Genomic DNA, 19,332 nt, shown 5'->3' with positions numbered 1-19,332 from the left:
TTTGATATACTTGCTCAGAAGATGCTCACAAACTAGACCACATTTGCACAATGAAGAACCTAGTAATGTCCAAAGAAAAAGCAAAATATTTAGAACAGTCTCAAGAAAATACAGTTGTTTTCAATACCCCTGTATTCCAGTGTATTCACAGTACTCTGCTACGTAGACAAATTTAGAACACTTTATGCAATCTCATGATTTTTGCTTCATTCCCTGAAGATAAGAAGGCAATGAGGGAGCAAGGCAGGCAGAATGAAAGAGTGAGAATGAGTCTGTAGCTGTGATAAAATTAACTTTCCATAAAATATACTGTACATCCAATCTGAAACTACTATCAGGGATTTGAGGGACAATATGTCTCTATTTTTTGTATTCAGTTTTAAGCCCTTGAGTCAACCAAACTTCTTTTAAAAATATTAATCCATAAATCTACTTATTTTTATTCAATTCTTTATATCTATTTTCCCCTTTTGCTGCTCTTTGTAAGTGGATTGGGGAGAAGTATCAACTATTTCTGCAAAACGAAACTTCAGCAGAATATTGAAATCTCATTAACCTGCTTGTTTTACTTAACTGGTGTGCTTTTTATTACTTTCATCTGCTTTAAAGGAGCTGAAATGGCAGCATTTTAGAATATTCATGTTTTTTCCTTCAACATATTTGAAATACATAACAATATTATATATATATATTCATCTTATTGTGAGCACATAAACAACATACAAAACACAAAAAAGTAAAAACTAAAATTTTGTTGTTTTTAGGTTTACGAGATAAGGACTGTAAGTATCCCTTCCCTTGTGTATACTGTATGCTTATCAGAAGAAATACTTTTTTCATACTGTTATTCCATTTTCACTAGGTCTCAGTTTAATGTGACTGTGTAGGAAAACAAAAGCTACAAAGTATACCATTTAAAAAACACAAATAAAAAACACAAACTCTAGCCTGAATAAAGTACACAAAACAATGACTATACAGTGTAACAAAGGTGCAATCAACATTTTTAGATTGTCATAAAAAGGAGGACACCTTGAATTAATGCCAAAACTAAAATATTTAGCATGCTATCTATCCCTTTTCATTTTGTCATCTTATATTGTTGTATTGAGAATTAGACCCAGCTACTGAACTATTTGTTTTGTAGTCCAGCTGTTTCGGAAAAAGAATCTTGAGAAAAAGTTCAAATTCCCCCTTTATTCCGAGAATACATGATAAAACCAAAAGTTTTTAATGATGTTCTGATGATTTCTGTTAGGATGTTTCAGAGCAATGCACAAACTGCAGCCACAGTGGTGTTCAGGTTGGAATCCATGTGTTAGGGATTGGAGAGTCTTGGAGGCTTCCAGCAATGTTCGAGAGCAGAAGAGTTGAAGGTGATGAGGAAAAGTAGTAATAAGCAGTGGAGACGGCAGAGATCTGGATGGTAACAGCCACAACAGATCAAGCTACCAACTAGTAATAGACCAGCATTGCTGTATTAGTCGAAGGCTGATGTGGTGAACAGCTGCCAGCTTGTAGAGGACCAGTGAGGCTGTAGAAGTCGCAGCAGGCTGATGAAGTAATAGGAAGTGGCTGTTATTGTCGCAGTAGAGGCTGAGGTCCGACTGGGCGGTCTAATCGATTGCAGTAAAGGCTGGCTTCCAACAGGGGGAACAGCAGTTGCAGTTGCAGCAGAGGTTGGCTGTTGAGGGGGGTAAAGGCTAGTGCTTTCACAGCGGAGGCTGGCTTTTGGCTGAGGAAGTGGCTAGCACAGCCACTGTTGTAGCTCGCTTCTGACTGGGGGTGACGACACTGGGCAAGCGATCGATGTCCGAGGCTTAGACTGGTTCTGGGATCCACTATTCAAAAAGGGGTGTTCTAACATGTCTGAAGAGGAGTGTGGTCAGAGAAGAACTGCAGTTGAAAGATCAGTGACGGAATGTCCCCTTAGTGGTGCTCCTGGAATAAACAGAAGAGTTTAATAGAATAGTGGGGGAAAAGGATGGACAGAAAGGTGACTCTACTCTACTTCTTGAGCCATGGGACAACTGTGTCCTTGTGGGACTGTTCTCGGTCTACCAGAGCAACAGTGGACTGTTAGCCACCACTGGCCCGTAGTATAACAATTACGCAAGTTTGCAATTATGCAAAATATTTAATTGAACAAGTTTATTTTTTATAAAATATAGAAATCATAAAATTTACACATGACACAAAATTATTAGAACTACCCTTAGGAATTTCAGATTTCTTTTCCTCTTTTTTTAAAAAATGTATATAAAAGACAGCAAGAGACATTATTGTTGGTGTATGTGCCCTGATCCATTGCTGAAGTCAACAGCAGACCTGGCTAATGTGCCAATTTAGACAAAAGTTAATAAGAAAAAGTTGATGGATAAAAACAAAACATCAAGAGAAATTCAAGCTCATGTTGCATTGAAGATGGTGATTGCAGTTATGACAGCAACTCAAATTAAAAACAAAGTAACACTGTTGCTCACCAACACATCGTCCACAGTTTAAAGCTTATGTGCATTTACAAGCTGTAAGTAACGTACTGTAAAAAGCCGGCAAACACGTAAATCATTACAGTGTTAGCTTTTGCTTATGTGTTTTCTTGTTTTCCTTGGTTTAATTGGATTTAAGGTAATGTGGGCCAAGTAAAACTATAGTGAAAATCCTACAGAGTTCATGATGTCATGTTGCAAAATATTTATTTCTTTATTATTATTGCTGTAATTTATTACACGGGCAAAGTTTTTCTTATATATAACATAATATGTACAAGGCTTAAATAATGTACACCCATCTCATTAGGAGAACAAAATAAGCCTGGTAATAATGTGGGTTGTGGTCAGTTCTAATTTAGACCACATAATTTATATAATTTGTAATGCAGACTGAAGGATCCATGAACCAGTAGCCAAAGGAAGATCCAATATGATTTATTAATGTTACATGAAGACTACAAAATAGAAAAAAATAGCATTCACAAGCCCCTCTTCAATGCTCCAGGCTCTGTGGCTGAGAGCTTTTCCATTATTTTGAGAGTAATATCAGATTTTGATTTTTGGAGACTGTTTATAAGATTGTCAGAGGAGAGATGTTTTTTTTAACTTTGAGGTGGCAGTGCCTATTGAATTGCATCCCTTGTAAAGAAGATTTGGTTTTAAATTAATGAACAATAAAATCAATTAACTAGATCAGAACGTCAAATCAATGGCCTAATTACAGGTAATTTAACGCCTCAGCTGGAATTGATTCTATTTATTATGCAGCTGAAAATTAATCAAATCCAAACAGGGGAAAGCAGAATCATTATGGGATGTGTTCTGAGTGAGAATAACAAAACTGCCTGCAAAATATTTAAACCATTAATTTGAAAGATGATTTTTAAATTCTTGAATGAAAGATGAAAAATAATGAACATGTTTTTTTTGGTAGTGGTGGGGTGGTCTATTGGCAGTTGCAGCATCTAAGAAGATATGTTTTCAAAACTGCTCCTAATTCTGCCGAGTGGTTTTTAACATTCAGATGTGCACATTAAGTCCACACAGTAAAATATTGAAAGTACATTTGAAATTAAGAATTTAAACCTTAATCACACAAATGATTGTTGTTCTTAGAACACTTCTGACACATTAAGTGGTACAGGAATTAAGAGAATGGATTAAATGTTAAATGAAAGAAGCTTAGTTAATAATTTATCTTTATTTCATGTACCTCCTTAAATGTTAGGGGCAATACACTGTGCCTTTTCTATAAAATTACCTAAAATCACAACTTGACTCTGGTTGCTTCAGAAACTTGCAAGACATGAACTGAATAAGAAAATGCAAACACAAAAGGCAAATCAACACAAAACAGAAATATACTGTATAACAACCTTACATCACACGCTACACATTATAGAGAGAAGCTGTTAGTCTTTGAAAATAAAAGACAAGACTCTCCAATTAAATGCAAATACCCTTCTGTGACAGAACTGCTCTTGTGCATAATACAGTGTAAGAGATTTTTGTTCGGGTGAGCTAATCACTGTCTAAACACTTCTCCCAACCCAATATTTCTTTCTGTGATAATTAATATTCTGTATTCTGTTCTGGACTGTGCTTCTGAAATGTTTTCAAACTGCTTCTTTCCAATGTATTGTAAACCTACTTTTAAACATTTACAGTTTCACTTTTTGAAAACAAAAAAGTAAAGGAAAAGTCTGCAAAGAAATAGCCCACATAACCATTTTAATCAGAAGTATGATTGCAAAATTCTGTTCCTGGTTTCAAAGTATTGTCGTAATCTTGTGAAGTCAGTTTCCTTACTGCAGTGAACTTCAATGACAGGCCATACCTACTACTGTTATATGATTTGTGTGATTCAAAGCCTGTTGGTATCAGTATGATGCCTGCAGAGCATCATTAGCTCTGATGATATGAGGAATATTTTCAATGTTTTTTTAGATACCTTCAAATAAATCTTATACCACTTCAGAATTTCATAAAGAATAAACTGAACATGATGTCACTCATTACATCACTAGGCTAGGATGCTCAGAGCATGACTTTCTACAGCCTCTATGTAACTTCAGGATTTAATTGACTTAAGCAAAAGAAAATGTAGTACCAGCTGTATAGTTCTGTGGGCTAATTTGAGAGAATCAATACCTAATGCATTCTCCAGGTGGCAGCAGTGGGTTATTCTGGAAAGCTGTGCAATGCCAGGTGAATCTGAGTCGTCGATTACCCTTCATTACTCAGCAGTCTCTGAGACTCGTGCCATGGCAAACCTAATGAAGACGTATAGGTTTAAGAGAGAATTAAAATGACAGTTCTGACAAAATTAGGACAACGTGAGCAATAAAAAAATGGTTTTCTCTCTGTGAGGGTCTGCAAACAATAATGAATCTGAAGCCTAGATTTGGATAGACAGACATCCCAAATGTGCTGTGCTTGAGCAATGTAAGAAGGATTCGTGAAGGACACAATTTGTGTGAGCGGGCTCTAGCAGATGGAACAGATGGCTTATTTTGTTAAAATACACACACTCAAGTTGAGGGCAAAAGATTTGATCCTGACAGCGAGAGAAATCACAATGCTGTGAGAAAAGTCAATATTTGTGGGTTATATCTAAATATCGTTACCTTGTTTAAACATAAATTAGACTGACTGTATGTGTTGAATGTGTTATTCTAATATCTGCATTAAGCAGACTAACACAATGTTACTATTCCTCTTAATAAAAATTCAAACACATCTATAATATTTTTTGCTACCACGTGATGCCAGGTTATGCAAATCACATTTTCTTCAATAGAAAAGGAATCAGTTTTTGTGACTCAGAATTATCAACTGCTTTGTGATATCATAAAAAATTCACTTTTCTCTGAGTTTCAAACTTTATGACTCTTAAAGTCTGTGAATAAAATAAAGAACAATAATACAGAACTGCCAAACTGCTATTGTGAATCTTCTTATAATATGATATTTTATTAATTATCAGAAATTCACTTATTTTAGATAAAGGCATGGCAATCCTACACCAGGAGTCAGACTCTCATGGCACAATGTGTGACCAAAAACAAATGACTGCTTTCCCCCTGGGCAGGGCTCCAGTCCATCACAGTACTAGAGTAAATCAATTATTCACTTTACCAAAGTGAGCATAGTAAATTAATGTGCCAAGACTTACTTCATTATGAAATATTAACAAGGCGTTTTTGGATTAAAACTGATATGAACTACAACCAGCTCAGGATACAATTTTTGCTTTTTTAAATGAAATGTAGATTACAGTTGGCTTGGATTGGGCAAACTGAGGTTATTATTGGCTGAAGTGTATCATCTTGTAGAACGATCTAATCAGATCTCAAAACTCAGATCTCAGAACTGAAGCTTGACCTGGTCAGTACCTGGGTGGGTGACCTCTAAGGAAAAAAACAGATAGCTGCTGCAAGAGATATTAGTGAACAATTAGGTGGTACTCTTTCCTTTTTCCAAACTAAAGCCCTAGTATGGTGACTGTTCTGTATGAGGTGCCAGTGTTCGTTTGAGATGTTGAACCTAGGTTATGACTACGTGGTCATTCAATGATGATGATGTTATGTTATGATGATGTATGAGATGTTGAACCTAGGTTATGACTACGTGGTCATTCAAGATCCCATGGTACTGTTTGCAAGAGTAGGGGAGTCAACGGCTGTATCTTGGTTGGATTCTACTTTAAATTCTATACAATATGGCCTCTCTCAAGTTCATTCTTAATTGAATTTGTGAAGTAATGTCTCAGTTCTCCCAATCTGCAGTACACTGGGGCTGATGCAGCATAGTGGTTGTCATGTGTCACCCAGGTAGGTTGCTGCGTTTCAGTGATGATTGAAGTCATTCCTTTTTGGATGAAAAGTGCTATATAAATACAAAGAACGGTATTTGTTTATCATTAAATTAACAATTTTAGTCCCTGAACAGACTATATTCTCTACAGTTCACCAGTTCTTTACAGACTTTCTGAGGCTTTCCAAAACAACAAGAATGGTAAGTGGTAGTACTTTAAACTTAAGCATTACAAAACTCAAATAAAATATGTGATTACAGCTAAAAGTCTATCAAAATTCCACAAAATTGAAATGATTTGAGCCATACTTAAAAGCTGAAACTTTATTGGTGATGTCATGTTTATTGGATACTTTAAAACCAATGAGTGGTGACACAAGTTTGTATTTTGAAACAATTAAAAAATTAACCTGAAGTAGTACTGGTGATTTTCTTAATGAAGAAACTCAATATTTATTGCATAGAAACACGTACCATAGTTTGAGAACCACTGACCTAAAGTATACTGTACGTGAGGGGCAAGCTTTGAGGCTGTTTCAGATGATCAGTGTATTGTTGTTGTTCATCAGGTGTTGCATATTTTTTAAGAACCCAAGAGAAAAACACCAAATTGAAAGTACATCAGTCTTAAACCGTAGAGTAGTAAAAGCTTTACGAAATGTGTTTGAATTGAACAGCTCTGTGGCCTTCACCACAATTTCTGTGTTGCCTTACTGTTGATTTTCCTAATGAACAGTTTTTTCAAATGAAATTCTGAAGCAGGGCAACACTTTTGGGAGTTTTGTGTTGTATGATGAGTTGGACTGCGATGTCAGGATTCTCAAGGCTGTAATAAATTATTATTTTTCCCATTAGCATAGCGTGATTATTTGTTATCACTGTTTTGTTTTGTGTTTAAGTACCAGTCCCTGATCTCCTTTACTTATTCTTGTGGGAGTCTCTTAGTGTTGGAAATGTGGCACCTCACTAAACGCATGGCAGATGTTACAATGAGTAGTTCACGCTTTTAATGGATGGAAGATGGTGATGGCGCTCTGATGCAGTGACAAAACTCGCTAGTTTCATAACTATAAAGGGTGTCAGTGTGTGGCTAAGCATGTATTAATCAGGGAATAGTATAGTTTTATTACAAAAATAACTAAGATTGAGACGTACTATTTCATAACTGGCCAAATTATATTAAATGTTGTGAAATATTAAGATCACTTTATTGGCCACATCCATTTTCTTGTATTAGGGATTTGTCTTTTCACATACCCCAGAGTGCAGGGTCAGCCATTTTTACGGCACCCCTGGAGCAGTTGGGGTTAAAGGCCTTGCTCAGGGGCCCAACAGAGTAGGATTCCTCTGCTGGCCATGGGATACGAACTGGCAACCTTCCAGCCGCAGGCACAGATCCTTAGCTACAGAACCATCGCACCACCCCTAAATATGACATATACTGTATGATATAATTTACATTTAAAAACCATATCTAGACATATATGGGCTAATCAGCAATAATATTATGTCTCACACAAAAAGAACACTTTACATATTTTTTTATATTCTTATATTGCATTAATTTTATCAACAAATAAATGGAGGGTCATAAGGCTCCCAATACATGCTTCAGTTTTTATTCTTAAATATAATACAAACTGTAGCTCTAGGAAAATAATTAATATATCAGTCCATTAATTCCAAAATCTGATTTTAGAACATTACCTGCTCATTCAATAATCCATCTCAGACTGTTTAATTTCAATAAAGATATTTTCTGACAGACCCATTTTAGTGACGAAAAGGCATTTCTATAGTGCATGGCAACTACTTTTATCCAAAGAGAAGTAAGAATTCAAACATGATAAGCTCAACATGTTCTGTGCTTTTTTTTATCTATGATGTGGAAGTACTCTGCTGCCCCTACAAAAAAACTAAAACATTATACTGCATATACTGGTACATGAGCTGTGTAATGGAAGTACAACACAAAATAAGGTTGAAGTAGCATTCAGCATCAAAGGTGAGATATGAATAAATGCAATTCACTATGTCTTTTTAAAGGCGTGCTTTTGTATTCCACATGAAACAAAATAAAAAAAGTTTAAAAACTTGTAACTTACGTTAAATGTTCTTTGTTCAATACTAAATATTCTTTAACTACAGCGCTTCATTTACGGCTAAAGAGTTAAGCAATGGATCACATTGTCAATGCTTCTTTACTCTTCTGAGAATATGGTGAACCTGGTTTTGAATATTATCATATGATAATCACATCTAGTAGCCAGATAAAGAGCGGATTAACTAATTAGCAGTTCTATTGTACTGGATTGACTGTTTTCATGGTCTTATCAAAAAAACAACATGCATAACACTTATAGAGTATATAGCATTTACTGTGAATATAGCAGTGAAATGGGTAGTTTTAGTTAGCACTCAGGAGGATTTAGGCAGACTGTGTCTAGGAGTGTTCCTTAGCTTTCACGCTGAGAATACCTCAGAGAAAATAAATAATTTAACAAAGCAACAGGTGATTGAACAGAGATGAACAGTGACAAAGGTCATATTAACAATATTTCTGCTCTAACAATGAACCCGTGCAGGAGGTGCCAGTTTTCTAGACCTCCTTGGGGGGTAATGAAAGATCACCAGAAACACATGATTACTTGTACAAATAGCCCAGCTACAGCATCTCTGTGTCCCAGGTTTTCAGGTCTGTGCATGCAACATCTAAAATTTATTTACTACTTTAAGCAACTCAAGTCTTTTATGTACTATTCAAATTACACAATTGAAAGAAGTAGTGTTATTATTTTTGTTTATTCATCACAAGAGGCCTAATACCTGGGGTCTTTGCATACCAGGGGTTGTTTTGATGTGAATGCTTAATGATCCGGATGTAAATTTGAACTTTTGGCGCCATCAATGTGCTGCCTTGCTGGACTACACATGACGGGTATAGAAGCTGGTATACAAGATGGGCTGCATGGAAATATGTCTTTATTATTTCAGTGACAGAACATAAGAAATACAGGTGTATTTAAATATGATTTTCGGAATAATGAATACCGAGCCTGGTTAAGTGTATCAGTTAGCTTTCAAATGTGGTTGTTTAACTGTGGATGTGAACATTTACATTTTTAGAATCAAAAGATTTTCTTCTCAATATTGAATGGAATTATAATTACGTTTTACTATAATTCTGAAGCGTTCTTTAGGAAATTAAAGATTATATTTGACCCTTTCTTTCGGTTTTGTAATACTTGGTTCCTTAAGAACAGAATTTACCAGAACTGTATACTTCTACACTTGAATCAGGAAGACACGGCTAAATTTATGGTGCATGGATCCTAGTATGTGTAATCTGCAAGATTATATATTCCATTTACAGGCAGAATTCTGGTGATCTGCTGGACTCAAACCAGTCTCAGGACCAATTGACCATCTTGTCTCTTACTTGATATGTGTCAGAGCCTCATATAGTTTCTTTTCATATAGATTCTCGCACAGGAATCTGTGGAATTAAACAAATTCTAGCTCTTACCCTTTACACTGCTGTCCATGTGATTCTGTTCATGTGATGGTTTTAGTAACGTGCAATAATTTCTCACATCAGATCGTGTTCATATAGACTTAACACAAACATCTCAAGAAAAGTAGTCCACATATATTTATAGAATGTATGTTTGGAAAAATACATTATATTTTATTTCAATTAATATGTTGGACTGGTTTAATTTCATATAAGATATACAGTATGTTCAACTTAAATCATGTATATTTTTACAGAAAATGGAGTGGTAATATTAATATTTTGTGGTAAATGTTACATTTGACAAAAGATTTTCTCTTTCTTTGAACCTGATAATGGTTCAAATTGGCAGCCAGTCTGGATAAGCTATTTAAAAGCAGCTGCTCATGCAGGGCATCCTATTGCTCATGAAATGATTTGTCTGATATTTCCAGGAGGACAATTTACCTTCTCTTTGGTATTTCCTCAATACCCCACTGTTCCACACCTTGTAGTTAATTCCAGTGCTAATTAACTGTAATCAAACAGAAAAATCTATAAGCAATTAAGAGTAATCTCAGTATTGAATGTGTTAATTAATTAAAGAAAAAGGAAAGTATTCTGAAACGAAAATGACTAAATATCATAATTGATATCACATAGATTACTTCCTTATCTTGTTGTTAGAAAGTGAATGGAAAACACATGCTTTCCCGATAAGGATCATAGAACTCTTAAGGCAGTTTGGGAAACAAAGAGTGCATGGTGGGACTACACTCTGAATTAGATGCTAGTCCATCTCAGGACACACAAAATTACGGAGGGGAAATGTAGAGATGCCAATTAACCTATTGGGTAGGTCTTTGGAAGATTGGAAGAAACCAGAGCAGCATGAGAAAACCCACACGAGCATGAAGGTCCTCTTGTAAACTCCACACAGACAATGACCTAATACCAAATAAAATCCAGGACCCAAGGTGTGTGAGGTAGCTGTCCTAACTGCTTTGTTACTTTTCTGCCTATATCTGTTCAGCATTTCATAATAAATGTAATTAATTTATTGTTTATAGTAGCATTTTGTTTCACTTTGCAGTGAATTTGTCTACACTGCGATAGTATCCAAAATCCAAAACCCTTAATGCTTTCAAGACATTAGTTCCTTTTTAGTAGAAGCTGGAGGTAAATGAGCTTCTACAGGCAACAATAAGGTGATGTGAAAATCCAATCTCTTTGATGAAAATTTAATATGGATACTTGCATAAGCAGCGTTAATATTGTCAGGGATATTATGTCTTATTGCACATTTGGGATATTATGTGATATTATGAGAACAGTTTGCTGTCTTCCTAGAGTTAAGATGATTGATAAATTAGACAGGCTCCAAACTATGGCAGGCGATGACCCAGTTGTTGTCCAAGTGGGCACAAATGACATTGGATTAAATAGCACATTTTCCATCCAGAACAAATTCTTACAACTTGGCAAGAAACCTAAGAATAGGACTAAATCAATTGTGTTCTCAGGAATTCTACCAACACTGGGCTAAAGTGAACAACTACAAATGTTGCATCACCACAACACATGGATGAGGACTGGGTGTGCAGAATCAGATGTGACACATTACTCCTAAATAAGATTGACTATTTATCATGGCACAAATCCAGAAACATTTTAACTAGAAAAGAAGGGGGGACAAACCAAAAACAATAAAAAAAGAGAAACCGAGAAACCGAGAAACCGTAAACAAGTGTACCAAGAGATACACAGAGTCTGTAACAGTGAGGTATCCGAAGGAAGTTCCAAGCAAAAAGCCAGAGACGAATTCCAGAAATTGCGGTCAGAAGGGATAGCCTTGTCCAGAAACCAGGAACAAACGTAGGAAGAAACTCCAAGAAAACAGAGTGTAGCTCACCAGGTAAAACCCGACACTGAGCAAAGAAGCTTCGGTGAACAGGACTAAAGCATGCCAGGGAGGGGAGGCGTGGTGGCCAATGAGTACCATAATTGGCTAGCTGGGCCTAGATGATCTACGCCTTCCCCTCTTGACTAAGATACCGGCTTGCTATTTAGGTGCCCTCTGGTGGCAGGAGGTTGGTACTGTAACATTAAGAATTAAATTTATTTATATTAACTTATATATTAAAAAGGTGAACACAATTTTAGGATATATAGTTAGATATGTGAAATTAGAAATAAGAAATTTAAATCAAGGTATATATGTTACAATTATGAAACACACTAATGTAGGGTTTTGTGCAATTACTGGGACAATTATTAATTGTATCAGTAAGTCACAAAATGATTCTTTGATGGCTATTAGAAAACCGACCTTGCGGAATAAATCAGCAACGCACACACACGGATACTAACACACGACAATACATTTATTAATACATAAAATGTGCATATAAACATATATCTTATAGTGAGGGTTAGCAGAATACAAAAGATATATATTTAATCACAAAGAGTTACAAACCAAGAGAGACATACATTCAGTATACCATTCATTTATACCGTTTTGTTAACGAGCTTTGATTACAGCTTCTACACTAAATACTCAAAAGCAAGTACAGTACGTCACTCATAGGAATTAAATTGATATCAACTGGGGTTGAGGTAACAATTGAATTCTCGAGCTGTAATGCAGAATGTTGAATACTCATCCAATCTATGTGGATTCAGATCTCCTGCGGACACAAAGGAACAGCAACAGGCTGTTGCTGCGTCCAATGGGCGTCCTCTGGCCTGGTGCCAGGCAGTCCTGGTGAGGCTGGAGGTGTGGGAGAAGTAGGGAAAGATTCCTGCTGTGGCGCGCTGGCAGTGGCTCTCTGAGGACTGGCTAGTGTCCTGGCTGTACTAGCAGCTTGTGCACATGAAAAGTGACTGCAGGTCCAAGCAAGTCACACACTTTATACGGGAAGAAGATCGGTTCATTCCCGATGTAGCGCTAGTCCTGAATACTGAGATTCAGCTGTCGACAGTTCCGACCGTAGTTCACTTGTTGATCGGGCGAGTGTTTGCGGTGGGGTACCGGTGGTTCACGAGGCTTGCTGTTGGGCTAACCTTGGGCGGATCTTTTGGTTACGCGCGAGCGACCTCTGGTCTCGACTCTTAGAACAAAGTAGAGTCCTGACACTTGGACACACTGGCCATATCGTGATTGTCTGAGCTGAGTCTGAGAATGTCCTGGAGGGGCCCCTTCTGGGCCCTGTTCTGCCTCTTTTATCTGGAGGAACTACGGTCATTCATTGGTTGAAAGTTTCGCGGGCATTCGAGACCCACGTGGGGTTACCCTGCCTTACCAGTTCCTGATTGGCTGATCAAGGTGGAGGATGAGTAACAATGCTCTCTGACATTAGGGTTGTAAACAACCTGGGATGAGACTCTCCCTTGGAATCTCCCAGACAGTAAGGCGCCAGAGATGACCATTTATTAGGGTGACTGGAGAATCTCAGCCTTGGGAGCTGTTCCTTATCAGGAAACTCTATCAGATAGAAAAACACCTTAAATCTGAACCAAATGGAATGGCCTCTCTGTGTCCGGCACCACTGAGATGAGGGAGAGGGGGACTGGCAAGGGAGCAGCAAACTTAATTCCTTGCTGCTACACTAGTAATGCCTCATTTAGAACATGTAGGAAGCTTCTTTGCTTTTCTTGTTCTAAGCACTCTGATGCAGCTACATACTTGAACCCATTTAGAATATTGTATACAGTTTTATGTTGTCTTGTTAATGAAAAGCTATTGTTGCTCTGAAATCAGTCCAGAGAATATTCTCTGGAATATCCTATACTGACAGGCTGCAGAAATGAAACATTTTTCGTGTTGAAAAGAGAAGATTATGAACAGATCTGTTACAAGCAGACATCTTCAGAATGAACAATTAAATTAGGCCTAGATGGGTCGAATGGTCTCCTCTTATTTGTAACATTTCTTAACACAAAAAAGTGGACACTAGTAGAAAATACATGAAAGTGCATTAAGAATCAGGAACAAGAGGCACTTCTTTACCCATAAGGTTGTGTGAGTTTGGAATAAGCTATCAAGCGATGTTGTTGAAGCTGATGCCCTCACTTGTTTAAAAAGATAGTTGAATGAGATCCTTGGATCACTTATCTGTTAACTAATTGCATCTAGGGGGATGCTGCAAATTGGTGGTGGTGGAGGGGAGTCCCCATTACCTGTAAAGCGCTTTGAGTGGAGTGTCCAGAAAAGTGCTATATAAGTGTAAGCAATTATTATTATTATGAATTATTATTATTAACTACAAAATGAGTTAGATGAGCCAAATTGCTTCCTTTTGTTTGTAAACTTTCTTATGTTCTTACAATATGTGTCTTCTTGATAAAAATTGTTTTTTTAATCTGTTTTTCATTCTCAGTTTGAAGGTGACTAAGACTACTTATCCCTGCAAAGCACAAAATGGTCTCAATGGGAGTGTAGCTGCACAGACACCTTTTCTGAGGATAGGTAACACAACAAACAAGATATTGTAAAGATTTTCTAGTAGCTACAGTGAGACAGTTTTTCATTAATATGTAACTTTCTGTTGTTGAAGAAACATTTACACCTGTTAACCAGGTCACCACAATATTGTGGAGAAGGTGAATGTACAATGCCATATATTTGACAACAATCTTAAATACAAATTGTTCATGCATTCCTAATTATTGGTTGATAAGATTTAGGTACTCTTTTTTATTGAATTTATTGTATCCTTAAATATTGTCTATAAAGAAAACAGAATTGTAATAAAAAGTGTTTTTAAATATTCCTCTTGATGTTAACTTATTTTTTTCTTCTTATTGTAATTAATGTTGTTTTTCTTTCTTGAACTTTCAAACCTGAGAATAATTTATTTTCAAAGAAAATAAATCAGATAAAAGTGATAGTGAAAGATACAAAACATGTGCTGCCATGCAAATGTCACATTTGTTTGTGCATAGTGCAAAACATTCAGAGGTGCAAATGGTATTGAGGGACTGCCAGTGATTAAAATAATTCATTTAAATATCATTATCACTTCACAGAATGAAACATAGGAGAAAAGAGATGTGTTTAAAGTGGCATTTTTTACCAACCAGTAGTATTTAATGACACACATATAAACTGCTGTAAATCAGCTCAGAATGTATATTATGTGGCCAATACATGCAGTGGTTGTTGCACTGTATAGTATACTTGGTTTAAAATAAGTTAAAACTGGTGTTTTAGTTGGTTCTTTGAAATCTGTGTAATTCTTGCTCTATCACTGCAATTAGTTCCATATTTTAGAACTAATTGAGGATCAAAGATTTCTCCAGGCCCGTAGTTTCTCATTTGACCTCTAATGGCCATGATCACACTGACTTCTCCATCTGCGTTCTCAAAGAAAGGTTTCTTAACTCCTATTGTAGAAAGACATTCGAAACCAAAATTATCCTGAAACTAGGATCACACCTTCCCCCTTCTCTCAACGACAAACTCGTTTCCTTCTAATCCTCTCTATTCATTTGCTGGTTCTGACTTCACACATTTCTTCACCTCTCTCAACTTCACACCACTTGAGTGCCTACTCTGCCTCCCCCCTGCTCCTGCCTCCTATCCACTCCCTTTTGTTTTCCTCCCATCCTTTATCAACTGCTTACTTTCCTCTCTTTCTCACACCCAAAGAAGGCTTCACAGCTGAAATGTTGTGTTTCTTTTCTTCTCTTTTCATTATGGAATAAACCTTTACTTGTTCCTTTGCAGCCTGCGCATGCTGATGCAGTTACCTACGTGAACTACTTTAATCTAAAATAATATCACAGGGAGCCAAACTATCAAGCCTGTTTAAAGTTTCTTTTTACTGTATGCTCCCTTTCAGCAGATGCAATTATAAGTCACTTTGGCATCAAAATTAATAAATGTAAAAAAAACCCAGACATCCCAAACAATTAACTACAACAGAGACTAAGTCATACTGGCACACTTTTCTTCCAGTTTTTCAGTTTTGATCCAGAGGTTTTTCTTGTAAGTATTCTAAAGCATTTATTCTAGGTCCAAAGGTATAACACACATTTGCATAGTTATTTTCCTTAGTTACTTTCCTCGCCTTCAAAGTACAGTTGGGCAAGGATAAGTATTTGAAGGAGAGTTAAAACTAAGGCATGTGTAATGAATGGAAAATAATTAACAACACTGACAGAAACAAAACAGGGCTACTTTGTTTCAAAACAAGTGAGTGAAGGAGCAGTTTGCTATAGGTTTTAATTAATTTTAGAATGAATAATTCATTTCATATTCATTAGGGCTCAGAATTAAGCTTCAGCTTTATTAATTAATTATCCACATGGCAATGATGTTATGAGTAGATGTAGAAAGCTGTTAATGTGAATGAAATAAGAGTGTCATCAATTATTTTTATTTGTATAAAATAATAATACTGTACAATGGAACATTCAAAACTGAATCATGCCGAATCACCAAAACATTGTCCCAAATGTTAACATGAGTACTTGTCATGAAGTTGTAATTTGTTTTGATCCAAGGTCAACTGGTTGCCCACCCCCTTTGGGCATGCTAACATTATACAATTCAGAAAAAGGAAATGATGAGGGTATTAATCCAACCATCCATCATGTCTTCTGTCTGTTAGTACTCCATGCAGATCTCTGTAGACCAGTAAATTCCTCCTAAACGATAGCAATAAATAAAGAATGCAAAGCTTTAAAATAACAATCTGAGGCTTTAAATTGCACTGCTTTGTTTAGGCACAGTACTTCCAAATTCATGATGCTATTATATTAAAATGCTTTAACTTATTTTACTTCCAAGGGAGCTGTTCCACTTTAAAATGTGGTGCACACACTAATAAAAGAACAATGCGATGTGCTATGCAATTAGTGCCTTGGTATCATTCATATCCCGATAGATTTGGAGGCAATGTCCTGACTATTGTTTGCAAGAGACATGTCATCTCATGACATGCAGTCCTCGGTGATGACATTTGGCGTTTGCACTGCTCAACTGCATCCCTGTGAAACCTTTAAAGTCAAATAAAAGCTTTTTAATCATATGCCCCTTTTTTTAATATCATATGCTTTTGGTTCCCTGCAAAATCCCCCTTTGCTAATCTTCAAGCACCTTGCTTTATTTCCCCAGATAAAAGTAAAGCGAACTAGAGGTCCTCTTTCTGCTCTCCCCACTGAAATAGTCTGATAACAAGCTGCTCTTTATCAGTTGGCTAATAAAGACTGGAGTTGTTCTTGTTAACTGTAAAAATCAAAGCGAAAGAGTGATAGACTTATTGTACATGCTTCAAATGTCGTTTATACCTTTGTTTGAAATACATGAAAAGAAAGTTAGAGATAAAACTGTCTTAAGCATGGATCATTATTTTTTCTAACTGGATGCTGTGTATATATCTTTTTCACATCCCCATTTCTGTGTTCATCACAATTAAGCTGGCTTGCTGGCAGCCTTCATTAGCTTTTTTTAACAGGGCATGTTCGCCTCTGAAGTAAACAATCGAAAGGATGATTCATAAATTCTGTTATGTTGTTTCAACATGATAAAAACCAGAGCATTATAAACTGTAGATGATGTTCCTGTTACACCAGATATATATTACACCCTTTGGACACTAGAAAAGTATAAATTCTATTTGGGTTTAAAGAAAATTCAGAGGAAGACAATGCTGAAAAGATTATAGAAATTCAAAAAGACTCCATTATAACATCTATATATATATATTCATGTTTTAGAATGTTCATAATAATCTAATTTACAAATGATTACCCAAGAACAGGTATACATTAATAAATCAATGACCTCTCTAGAGTGTGGGAGGTTGTAAATATGAATTTGCCTGAAATTGTTTACACATTGCTTTAAGGATTATGCATACTGGGATTACCAATGCTTAAGCCCTATAGAAAGTCAGAAACGTGTTGTTGTCAGAAACAGCATGTAGCCAATTAGGAATTACCTTTACACTTTTCATCTTAGAAATATGTGTTGAAATGTTCTAGGCTCTACCTGTATGCGACACCTGGTTATTCAAGATGAACCACACTAGACTGACACATTTCATAACCAAGGTTTTTGCATTAAGAAAGTAACAAAGCCTATTTCCTTTATTTTCTTTCACAAAGGCACTTTTAGAAGCACCCAGAAAGAGAAACAACTGGTGCTACAGTAGTGAGAGTAAGCTTCTTTGAAATATTTTAACATACTGTACAGTACAGAACACATTTGAAGAGACCTGAGGTTAAGAGATGATTTAATAAGACTTAATAAGACAGTATAATGAAAAAAAACTTAAAATAGACATTGACTGAAGTTTTTTTGTTTTTGCCTTATGACTAACTAATTATAACTAATAATTATTGTAAATAATAATATAACTAATAATTGATAGTTACTAATCGATATTTCACTTGCCTTACCAGTGGCAAACCCTTGATGGGACACAGATTGCTACTGCAAGTGTCATAACTTGAAGGCGAAAATGGTGGCAGGAAGAGGAAGAGAGGGCAAAGGCAAAAGAGACAGTCAGTCTCTTCTTTGCTGCTTATTTATATTGTTTTTTGTTAATTATCATACTGTGTAATAGGCACTACACAGATAATGTTATCATGCAACAATGTGTCATGAATATGCTTCTTGTAAATGTTCTTGCATTGAAAGTGATTGTCAAGGATGTCGGAAAGGACGAACCGTGGAATGGCAGGAGAGCGTAAAAGACCCTATGCGTAGCGGCGAGACGGGGGTTAGCCTGGGCTCAGCTGTTCAGGAAATGCCGTATAGAAACCCATGCCCTCGGGTAGCGGACGTGGGGCGACCTGGTGCTATGCGGGTTTCAGGACATCCGAACGTCAATGCTGAGCCAAGGCAGAATGAAAGACCCAGAAATATATAGCCTCCAGAGAGAGAGAAACACCGGAAGGACAGCAAAGAACCGGAAATGAGAGACAGGACAGAGAAAGAGCACCCTCTGGCAGCAGAGGGCGTGACAGTGATGGGTTTTAAGTGAATTCTTTCTCACATCTTTGATTGATTTCTTTTCAAATATAGTAATGTGTGTGGCGTATGTCTGTATGTGTATATGGCTAGAGTGGAGTAGATGTCTGGATACTGTATACCTGTCTTTCAAAATCTTGTATTAAATGTAAAATTAAGTAATGAGGATATAAATTGCTTAGTAAATTGCTTAGACTTCCTCCTATCCGATAAGTAATCATGCATAAATGACTGGATGAAGTGTACACCAGTGCACATCAGAGTCTAACAGCTTTCTCACATTTTATTTCTACATAGAATATAATTTTTTTATTTTTAGATGATATCATATGAATCAAAATATCAGTTCTAGTTTTTTTTAATTGATAAAACAATCAATAATTGGTAATTATTAATACTCTCTATTCCCAATGCGTGCAACAGAATGAATGTGAAATTCAAGTTTAAAAGTTCCATGCAATCAGACAATAGCAGTGAAGTACAATTGTTATTTTTAAGATTCCCATATTCAGATTTGCTGCAGTTTTGTTAAGGTGGATATACAGTAC

Source organism: Atractosteus spatula, chromosome 7 (genome assembly GCF_055471065.1).
Source record: "Atractosteus spatula isolate fAtrSpa1 chromosome 7, fAtrSpa1.hap1, whole genome shotgun sequence".
In the NCBI taxonomy this organism is placed as follows: Eukaryota; Metazoa; Chordata; class Actinopteri; order Semionotiformes; family Lepisosteidae; genus Atractosteus; species Atractosteus spatula.
The sequence above is the reverse complement of the archived record's forward strand: the minus strand, read 5'-3'. Positions refer to the sequence as shown.